Below are 11,882 nucleotides of genomic sequence, written 5' to 3'. Positions count from 1 at the left end.
GAAGCCACCCACCCTTGTCTCCAAGTCCCCACTGAGCATGCATAACCATGCTCACTGGCCTCATCCATCAAATATGGTCAAAATAGTGTCTGCCTCCCAAATTGGTACTGGGATTAAATGAATCATGTCTACAGTGTTTATGAGATTGTCTGGAATGTAGGAAACATCCCATAAATGTTAGCAATGATTTTGACTGTGATGATAAGAGATGAGTGATGATGATTATGATGATGTTGACAATATCACTGGCTGTGACTGGTTGGACAACACATACTTTTAACCAAAAGCTACCAATCTAGAAACTCCACATTGTCTTGTTAGACCATTCAGAGCCCTTTCTCAGAGAACCAACCAATGGTGGCTGATAATGGTCATGGACTGGGATGGCTGCATGTGGAAATGTGAAGGTTGAAACTACCAGGGGATAGTAATTAAAAGACAGGTGAGTGAAAAAGAGGCTTTGTAAGAGAAATGCACTAAAAAGCAGAGACACTTTGAAATAAAGAGAACCCAGAGTGCTCAGCACCCTGCCTACCTTTTAATTCTGCTGCTCTCACTATGGGTTTCTTAAACGTCTCCTACATCCTAACCCTCACTCTTGACCTTTAGCTTTAGATCCATTTGGGTTGGAGTGTTTTTTTATTTTTATTTTATTTTTTTATATTTTGTAAGCCCAAAGACTCTGACTAGGTTTTAAAAATACATTTTATAGTGTAATTAATCATAGTACAAAAATGAGTCAGATATTATCTGTCTACAAGACTTCCTTTCAACTGTGATTTACAAATTTGAGAGCATACCAATGATTACAAACTCTAATGAACAGATTCAGCTGTTTATGAACATTGAGATTTCTATGGCTAGACCTTCCTATGTAATTCTATCTTCATGTTCACTATAGATTTCTAAATGTTACTGATCTTAACCATTGACTGGTGAGGCAGAACAAAGTGTCTGGGACTTAAAACTCAAGTGCTTACTGGGGACATTAATGCATAGACCACATGTAATATAATAGAGAGTGGTAGGAGCTCTGCCAACTGAAGAGACATGCCATCCTCTGCCTCCCTCGGCCTCTCCCCGAGAAGAGAATTTATCTTTAGATCAGTCTTCCATTGATTGATGGGAATATGTTTCCAGTAAAAAGCTAAAAACTCCCAATTTTTAATTTGAATCTTCTAATTTTTAAATTTTGGAGATTAATTTTTTAAAAACAGATACGGCCCATAGAAAATTTGTCTGCAACAAAAACTTTATTTGTGGCTGCCAGTTTGCACCCTCTGATATAATAAGGTGGGAAATACATTCTAGTAAAGAACCAGATGCCTTAAAATTTGTCACATTTCCTAGGTCTTCAGCCAACTGAGAGGTTCTGCTGTAAAAAGACAAGAGAGGGGAGGAGACATTATCTTGAGACATTTTACCAGAGGGAAATAAAAAATTCCCATCAACTTTTGCCTAAAAGCTTCAAGTGAGAGTTGACATAAGTATCGTCAAATTATGGATTCTAGTGATTAACCATGGATAGATAATAATGCACTAATGCACTTAATTTCGGAATGAGGTCAGATTGAACCTTCTAGCACACCTGTATGTTATTTTGCAATTACCTTGTACATTTCAGTAACAATGCCTAGGAAATCACAGTGTGTGTGTAATTTTCAAAACTTGTTTCCTATTTCTAGCAGATTAATATTAAACCCTTTTCTTCCATAGTTGTTTTTAAACATACTCTTTGACTATGAGAGGGAAGTCAGTTAAGTGATAAGCTCACATATTTTAGTTTCCCTAGAATAAGGTGCTGTAGGTTTTTAAATTTTCCAGACAGACCTAAGTAATTGAAAAATGATATATATTTTAGTTGAAGTGCAAAATGTGCCCCAAATGATGAAAGGCATGACTTTTCTATTATAATTCAGAAAAAGTCTTCTCTGTGTCTGCTGCAATTGTCCTCTTACTTATTTTCAAAAGAATACATGAATACTCTCTGTGAAATGTACATCTTTTATATTCTGTTCCTTGCTTTAAATTCTTTGGATTTAAAGCAAAGTGTTTATAATGGAGAGATTAACTTCTTCCCATATCCTCTCTTTTAAAACTTCTGTATCTAACCCTGAAGACAAAAGATGTAAGGGATTCAGTTACTGCTATTTAAGAAATATAGGTCTAATATGAAAAACTATTCACTACTCTTGGGGTTAGTCCCAGAGGTAAAAAGTTTAGAAGTTATCACTCCTGCCCTTAGGATAAGAGAAAGGTGAACAAACAGAAAATCAGCAACTACTCATCAGCTTAGACTCATCAGAGAACTGAGGTTGTAGGACAAACCATCCCAGAATTCTTGAGATACAGCAGGTGGTGGGCAAAATAATGGCATCTCAATTCCTGGAACCTGCAAAGGAAAACACAGATGGAATTATGGTTGCTAATCAACTGATATTAAAACAGGGATGCTGGGAGCCGGTCCATCCTTGCTGTTTCAAAGGACCTGGCATATATGGCATACTGTTCTTAAAATGTTTGCTCACCTTCTTGGCACTATGTGTTTTAACCAAGGTCTCCTCTCTGAGAAAGATTGTTTCCCCAGGTAGGGATTTTCCCCTGAAGTTAGGGAGGGAATAAAACCCCTCAACTAAGTGCCAGGCGGGTAATTAATCACTTTAACTACGAACAATCATGCTTAAGCTACATAATCTTTACTCCCTGGAATGGAGATAAGAAACGCCCTAACCTCTGGAATAGAGATTGATAGGATTTGAATCAACTGGTATAAATACAGATGTAACAAGACAGCAAGACTCAGAACTAAGAAGACAGAACCAGGAGGCACAGAACCTACACAGAATGTTCTCTAGAGACAGAAGAACTTCGCTGGAGAAAACATGGCAAAAGATCCTGGACAGAAACTGGCCTCAGAACCTAGAGACAGAACCTAGCGAGAGAACATGGCAAAAGATCCTGGACTGAACCTGACTACAGAAATTGGCAAGAGAACCTGACTAGAACCTGGTGACTGAACCTGGCTGGAGAACCTGGAGAACCTGGCTGGAGAACCTAGCAAGAGACCATGGACACCGAACCTGGCTGGAGATCCTAAACAGAACTTCGCTGGAGATCCAGACCAGAACTTTGCTGGAGATCCTGGCTAGGCTGCTGATCAACTGAACGCTGTCTCCGTGTTATTCCTTCTTCGCCGACTCCGTCCACACCTTTGGGGACCCCTGGACCCTCTGGGGCTGGACCCCGGCACAGGGAGATTATCGGTTGTGCCCAACAGGGAGCTTTAAAAGTGGAAGAGGGCCGAAACCGGTTTGGCGCGGTGGATAGAGCGTCGGCCTGTGGACTGAGGGGTCCCAGGTTCGATTCCGGTCAAGGGCATGTACCTGGGTTGCGGGCACATCCCCAGTGGGAGATGTGCAGGAGGCAGCTGATCGATGTTTCTCTTTCATCGATGTTTCTAGCTCTCTATCTCTCTACTTTCCTCTCTGTAGAAAATCAATAAAATATATTTTAAAAAAAATTAAAAGTGGAAGAGGGAAGCAGAAGAGAATCATCAGTGTGGCAATGTGACAATTACTCAGCCCTATGTTAATTAATGGTTGAAAGATGCAGAAATGGCTTTATCATCAAGGAATGCAGGAAGGTTATAGAAGGTAGAAAAACACAAGGAAAAAGATTCTCCCATAGAGCATCCAGAAAAAACAGTAGCCTAGTTAACTCACTGATGTCAGCCCAGAGAGACCCTTTCAAACATCTGTCTTTCAGTACTATAAGAAAACTAGAGGCCCGGGTGGGGTCTGGCCTGCACACCTGATTGGAGTGATTGGGCTGGGCTGGGGGAGGGGACACAGAAGGTTGGTGGGCCAGCCCTGCCCCTGATCGGGGTATAGGGGGCAGATTGGGGGGTGGGGCCAGCCAGAGGGAGGGGCCCGGGGCAGTTGACAGGCTGGCCCCACCCTCTGATCAAACTCCAGTCGAACTCCCGGTTGAGGGGGCAATTTGCATATTACCCTTTTATTATATAGGATACATTTGGATTGCTTTAAGATATCATGTTTGTGGCAAGTTGTCACAGCAGCAATGGAAAAATCAACACAGGTAAATCCAGAGTCATGGCTATAGCTTAACTGGAGCTGAATCCACTAGAGCCATAAGCTGGTAGAAACACCAAAACTGGTAATTTTAAAAATTGTTGGAGGCGGACTGTGGGCTGATTGAGAATGAGAAAGTTCTGAGGGCCACAGGTCCCAACACTTCCATGGTTTTTATCTCTGAGAACCCCAACAGATTCTCATGATGAAGACCTGAGAAAGATCCCTGTGATTCTGACAGGCAGAGAGGAAGACTAATTAATATAAAACACATTGAGAGCATTCTCCATAAGAAAGGCCTACTTCTTAAGTTTACTCCTTTGGGAAGTGTAAATTTTACTTTATTTTTTTACATGTACCATAATGTGAACAGTTGGGGGAAGTGCTGGTGGTAATAGTATATAAAGGGTGGTCCTGGGACCAGCATCATCATCATCATCATCATCATTGGGGAACCTTTTAGAAATGCAAATTTTTGGAACCCATCCCAAGACTATTGGGTTGCAAACTCTGGGGGTGCACCTAGAGTTTTTTTTTAACAAATTGAGGGCCCAGAATGACTCTCCCAAAGATGTGCTCAGTGGTATGCAGATACTCTTAGCTAAAGACAACTTATTTTAGCAGCAGGCTCAAGAGAAACTTTTGCCCTCCACCCCCAACTACCTAGGAGAATTTGAATTAGTGGCCTTGCCCATAATCAGCTATTATCAGAGGTAATCTCTTTTGACCCATCTATCGGCAGGGCAAACTTCTATTTACTAAATCTCTGTTCTTCTCATCATCCTGCAATGAAGCCCCGAAGCCACCTTACCTCATCCCTAGTTCAGGATGTCTTGTATACCTGATCCGTTTTTATACCTCTGAGCCTTTCCTGCATGTGGTGTCTCTGACTCTGTAATGCAAACATGTCAAAGTCATGGCCAGTGGGCCGCATGTCTTGCTCTAACGTATGGGAGTTCCCATACATATCTATGTATTAAATGTGTTAATTTTCACTTGCTAATCTGTCTCATGTCTATTTGATTATTAGATCAGCCAGAGGAACCTTGAGGGTGGATAAAAGTTTGCTCCTTCTTGCAGAAGTCTTCCAGGAGATTCTGATGCAGCTAAAATTTGACCAATAAGAGATTTCAGTCCAAAGAGGGCTCAAGACAGATCCCTTGCATCAGCACAGGCTCTCTTCTGATATTAGGGCATCTAGATACTTCTTGTGCTTCCTTGAGGGGCATGAAGAAGAACCAGCAGGCATAGAATGGTCCTACCATGGCTAAGAATAAATGGCCCAGGAGCAGCAGCTATAGGCAACTTCCTAAACCCGGGGGTGTGGGGGAGGGCATGGCTGAGACTCTATAGGTTGGCAACAACAGAAAGAACCAAGGAGAAGCCAGCATAGCAACATGGTGGGCCAACCAGCCAGTTCTGAAAGGACCCAGCATCCAGGGGGGGCACAGGGAGCATCCTGTGAGATGGAAGGGGAAGGGGGCAGACAGTGCTGAGAAGATGGTGAAGGATAGACTCTGAATATGAGTCTGAAATGAGACTATTTTCATTGCTCAGTTTGGAAGATGAAATTATCCCCAAACTCTCTTCCTACCCAAACACTGATCACCTGGCCTAGAGCTCAGGAAGACGTTATAGATAAATTTAGAAAATACAAAACCAACAATTTGGGCCCTGGCTGGGTGACTCAGTTGGTTGGCACATTGTTCCCATACACCAACCTAGGTATGTGCCCTGATTGGGAATCAAACCCAGTCAAGGCACATACCTAGGTTGTAGGTTCAATGCCTGATCCAGGTGAGTACAGAAGGCAGCTGATTGATGTTTCTCTCTCACATCAATGTTTCTCTCTCTCTCTCTCTCTCTCTCTCTCTCTCTCTCTCTCTCTCTCTCTCTCTCATCAGTAAACATATCCTTGGGTGAGGGTAAAGTGAAAACAAAATATTCTGCAAATCTGTAGAGTGGACATATTTCAGTACAACTACATAAAGCTACTTGGTCCATCTTATTATTTAGAAAATATTTCAGAATTAAAGGTACAATATTCTAGATTTCCTTTTTCTAAATAGCCTCTAAGATGTGATTTTGATTGAAATACTGTTTTGGAGTGGTTAGAGATGTTGCAGTGGTAAATTAAAACCACTTGAGGGCAGTAAAAGCTTATTTCTTGCCTGTAAAAAGCACATTCATTGAGGATGATTTAATTAAAACTTTAAAATTAAACAGTGCCAAAATGCTTTTTTTTTGTACTACTTCTTTGGTCTAGAGTTATTATCCTCCATCTACATAGTTCAGATTTCTAGAGAGTTTCTTTTAAATATACACGTGTGTGTGTGTGTGTGTGTGTGTGTGTGTGTGTGTATTTCTTTTATCAACTCTATTTCACTGTGGCTTATACCTGATGTAATCCTGAGACATTGCTCAGCTAACTCATAAGTTCAGTTTCTTCATCTCAATTGTCTTTTAGATTTATGTAAGTATATCTCACTGTACATCCATGTCTGTGGCAGGCATGTGTGTCTGTGTGTTTACCCAGAGAAGTTTGAATAGATCAATAAGAACAGTTGTAACCATTAAAGTGAACAAGCAGAATTCTTTGGGGCACATTCATAAAATGCCTTTATTCTTTTCCCTCACTGTCCTCCAAACCCAATATGTCGCTATGTCTGCTTCTTTACCATCACCACATTGGATAAATTTTCAGACAAGTCCTATAATTTCTCAGATGTTTTAAAATAAGTTTTCAAGTTACTTTTATTCCACCCTCCCAAGTTATTGCATTTTGGTAATTCAAATGTACATCTTGTATAATACTTAAAATTCCAAGCTTCATGTAAAGTTAAACATTTTCCCTTCTTTTTCCTTCTGTTTCCCAATCAAAGTCTGCAATGGGGAAAGGTGATGAAATGGTAACAAACATTTAGATCGATTTCCCTACATATTTTTTTACACATCCTCCCACTCACTAGGCTACCTCTGATTCCTGGAGGGATGAAGAGAAGGAGACGAAACAGTGGGTGATGTTTTCTTTTATTGACATCTCTATAATCTGACATTGATTTTCTCTGGTTGTGGAAGAAGCTTAAACCTGCCTATTTCTCTTGAGGCAACTTTTGGGGACTTTTGTGAGCTGTGTGATTTCACGACAGGTTGCGTGGTCAGCCTCATGGGTGCCAACCCTGTGTAGATGCTCAGGACTACACTTTTAGAGGGGCCTCAGGCTTGGTTTAAGGCTCTAGTGTCACCATCTTGAAATTTCTAATAATTTGTGAACAAGAGACCTTGCATTTTCATTTGTCACTGGGCCCACAAATTACCAAGCTGGTCCTGATTGAACCCCTCCAATTACATCTTTACAGCAAGAACAGTGCTTCCCCTTCAGTTGACAACTTATAATCTCTCCTCAGCCTCTTTCTGGGCCAGCTTCCATCCCCTGGCAGAAGCCCCCAATGGGTAGGATCCCATGAATAGGGACCACAAGCCAGTATCTTTGCTTAGGTTCTTTGGCTCTAGAAAAGCAAACACTTAGAGAGTCCAGCTACTGTAAACCTCTGCACTTTGCCACAAGCCATCTCAGCCAACCTCTCCAGCATGAGTCAGATGATTCTGTTGTGTTCCTAAGCAGCAAGGGTCTCATTTAGGCTTTCCATGGAGTCCTTGAATCCTCTCCTTCTCCAGATAATCATCAAATTCGTTCTTCCTCTCACTTTCTGACTTCTTCCACCTCAATTCTTTAATGCTCTCAAGATGTTGGGGGCTGAAAGCTCAGTTTTTGACCCCACCTATGATGCAGCGTCTGCACAGAGAACTCAACCTCACTTTGAAATTGCAAGTTCTTGCCCCTACTGTTTTGTTTTCAGTCTTTAGGAAACTCAGGAGAAACAGAGTCTCATGAAACGCCCAGTCATGTTATTTATAATGACAACATTATACTTAAAATTGGAGATGTTGACACTAAAATATTTGTTTGAGAAACATTTTTAAATAGTCCCAACTCTGTAAAGACATTAATACCTTTATTGGCAGGAGAGTGAAATTTCATTCAACAAATATTTCGAGTAGCTCCTTTATATAGGTACCAATAGTAAGCTCTGGTTTTACACAAATGAACAGGACAGCTCTACAGTCTTGGGGAGCTCACAGTTAGAAACTGGGGAACACAGATAGACAATTTTCTGAAGGAAGATGGATGACAATAAAGTTTTGTCATGCTTTGTGTGAGTTTTCTAAGCTTGCCCATGGAATTGGGGGTTGTGGAGCTTCCAGATTGGTGGGTTGCTTTTAAGAACTCTTTAATAGATCTACTCCTCAACTCTGGATCTCTGGGTCCCCCATATATACAGGTTGAAATTCCAACTGACGTACTTTCAGATATGAGGTTCCAGACTATACAAAAACTATTTTATGCCTATGAAAAATGAAATTCTACAGCAAGGCTTTGCACAAGGCATCTTGATTCCCCCCCATCTTATTACTATGATGAATCAATATTAGAGCCAATAGACAAGGATTTTTCAGCTTCTTCTTCAGTATAAGAGAAGCAGTCCACAAAGATATGTTGGGCATCACACTCTGCTTGGTCCATTAAAGGATGGAGAAGGGAGCCAGTACCAGCATATTTAGTGAAGTTGGATGTTTTGACTTGGAAATACATTGTCTTTTTGCCCCATTGTAGAGTTCCTAGTATAACTAATAAAATGGTATTAAATCTTTTGGGGAATGATAAAGACATTTAGATCCTTCACCAAGTGAAAAAATCCCAGATTAATTGACTCAAAAATATAGCCTTCTTGGTTGGAAAGGAAACAAGGAAAGGGGGACGAGTGTGATTTCAGGTTGGAATTTCCTGGGCATAGCAACTGTATGGTAACTTGACAAAGTTGTCCAGGTTTTGTCTTTCTGGTACTAAAGACAAAAAATCAATGCATACTGATTAAAAGCCTTGCTGGCTGGAACCCCGAGTGATAGGCTCACTCAATGGGTGATATTTTCTTGGCGGAAGGAATCACATTCTGTGTAAACATATTCTACCATAGTGGAGTCAAAGCATGCCTCCTGATCGGTTTGGGTATGTCTCCTCCCTAGAACATAAGTCATCATGCATCACTCTCAGGCCGAGGGGCCAGTATTTCTGATGCAATACCAACCACTTCCATTGCCCCTGCAATGGCAATTAGTACACAATATCAGGAGCCATTAAATGATGATAGTTTCTCTCATTCTTAGAATAATGTTCTCACACTTTTAGGAAAGGTGTAGATGCATCCAGCCTGGAGTGCTCATGCATCTCACTCCACTCTCGTCTGTACCTCCAAATCTGCCCAAAGGGTCTATTTTTGAGTCCTTTTTTTCCATCTAGAGAGAAACTATATTTAAAATTATGTAATCCTCAGCTGCTATTGGCACAGTCTCAGGTGGTAGCCCCAGATTGTCAGTCACGTCTCTGCCCACCTAGGTTTGAGAGGCCCATCCAATTTATACGCCCAAATGGGGGTGTCAGTGGTCTGAGGGTGAAACTGCCTTACAGAGCACCACCTCTGGCTGAAATCTGGCCAGTAACAAGTGAATAAATTTTGGCTGGCTAACCTTATCATATTATTCTACCCAATTTAGAGTATGTAAGGACATAATGGAGAAGTGAAAGTGTTGTTGCCAGTCCAACCTTGAAAAGGCGTTTAAATACATACACACCTTGCATTTAACCATGGAGCCCACTTCAGTGCTAAAATGTCTAGTTTATGAATGGGGGATTGAACTGTTAGCTATAGACTAGCAAATGGCAGAGTTTTGTTTCTTCAGTTATTTAAATTTTTAAAATGTGATCATCACTCATAAGGCTTATGAGCCAGCATCAATGTATGATGCCCATCGTCTTTTTCTTCCTACAATTTTGGTTGCAGCCCAAATTCCCACCCTTAAAGTAAATGGCTTTCATCCTTTGGGGGAAAAGGGCATATGCAGCTGAGAAAGAGGAAATCTAGTTCTTCAAGAGATGTGTTAAAACTCCTATGAACCAGGCATTTTGAAAGCCATGCCTTATAAGAGCCAAACTTTTTGAATCACAAAGGATTTTTGAGCTACAAAAGGTTAAGCCTCTAGAGGCTGAGGAGCAGGGAGTCTTGAGGGTAAAGTTGGGGGGAAAATGCATGCTGAGATAAGAGTATTTTCCCACACACAAGGAGATGAAGTTTTTTAAATGAGTGGGGAGAATATTCTCTGAGGGGAAGGAGCTAGAGTTCAGAGACTGAGGGTGACTGAGATGTTATCTTGTGCCCTACTCTCAGCCCAACCAAGCTCTGGATGGGGTGAAGGCAGACCTCAGACAGATTCGGTAGGGATCTTGGAACAGAGGAGATCCCTGAAGCCTGAGGGAATGCAAGCTTAGAAGAGAGGTCCTTTCAGGGTACACGTTCCCACGCAAAGTCATCATCATCTAGCAATAAAAGAGCAGAATCAGAGATGTTTCATCAGAGATGGCCACAGGCACCCCATCCAAAGACTCTCACAATTTTGGAGAAGCACAGAGGAATTTTCAAAAGTTTTCCATGTCCTGAGAAAGGCGCAAGGAAGCTGCTTGAGAATTTGGACAGACCTTATAGGTGGGATAATCAGGATGCAAAGTGACCTCAGACACTGCAGAGGGACAGTAAGAGGGGATGAGGGTATTCTGGCAGTTGGTACAAGTGGGCTAGAGGCTGATGAATGTACAGCAATAGACCCCAGCATGGGACTGAAAGTAAGGAAAAGAAAAAGAAACACCAGCCCTTCAACATACGCCGATGCATAAATCCTTCCAAAAAGTAATTTATGTCATCCCCTGGAGGAAAAAGGGAGAGGGGAATGAAAACAACTTGGAATTGACTGTTTACCCAAAAGAAACAGAGAAAAATCTCATAAACCTTCTATATAAATACACAGTGACCTCCAGTGGAGGGAGGTGAAATTATCCACAAAATGTTGCCAAGTCAAGGGGATGTTTTGAAGAAATGGATTCTGAGCAAAAACAATAGTTTCCAAATTTTAAGAAAGAGTTAAAAACGAGCTAAAATAGTAATCTTTGAAGGGAGCGTGGAGTAAGAAATGTGGTGAGATACATTTGGGGATGATATCTGAATCTTCCTCCTCCTCCCATCCCCAAAGGTCTTGATGCCCCAGTCCTGGAATCTGGAGACTTATTGCTGCAGAAGGGGAGTAGATACATTCAAAAATGAATTGCCAAGTGGTTACCACTTAGGGTTAAACAATTTCTATTGTACAAAAAGGAATGCAGAATACCAATGTTTGCTGATGCAAGAGTCAGAGTTATGAGAAATACAGTACATTTAAGAAGCAAATTTCTATAATGCAAATACCACCAAGTTTTGAGATTAGCAACCACAAGGGGAAGAATGCATGATGACTTAGGGTAATTTTCTCAGTCAAAAGAGACAGAAGTTGAGCCTGTGGTTAGGAGAGGGGGTCCTGCAGGATGCAGGACTAGACCTTAGGGAACAGAAGCAGTTAGCCTTCCTCCACACTCCATTGATCCCAGAGCTCTATGCAATAAGTACAGGCAAACAGAATCAGTGTCACTAGAGTGACATAAAATACATGCTCTGGGTAACCAGGCTCACAAAAACAACCACAGCCAGGTGGCAAGGTGAGTAAAACCATTAAAATATTTGTGAGGAAAGTTTAATTATGAAGCTTTCAAATATATATATAAAAAAATGCAGAGAACTGAAAGGTACCATGTATCTTTCTCCAAAATTGGCCAAAAATTTAAATTTTTTTAAACAATTAGATTAAAAA

Source organism: Myotis nattereri, assembly GCF_964212035.1.
Source record: "Myotis nattereri genome assembly, chromosome: 3".
In the NCBI taxonomy this organism is placed as follows: Eukaryota; Metazoa; Chordata; class Mammalia; order Chiroptera; family Vespertilionidae; genus Myotis; species Myotis nattereri.
The sequence above is the reverse complement of the archived record's forward strand: the minus strand, read 5'-3'. Positions refer to the sequence as shown.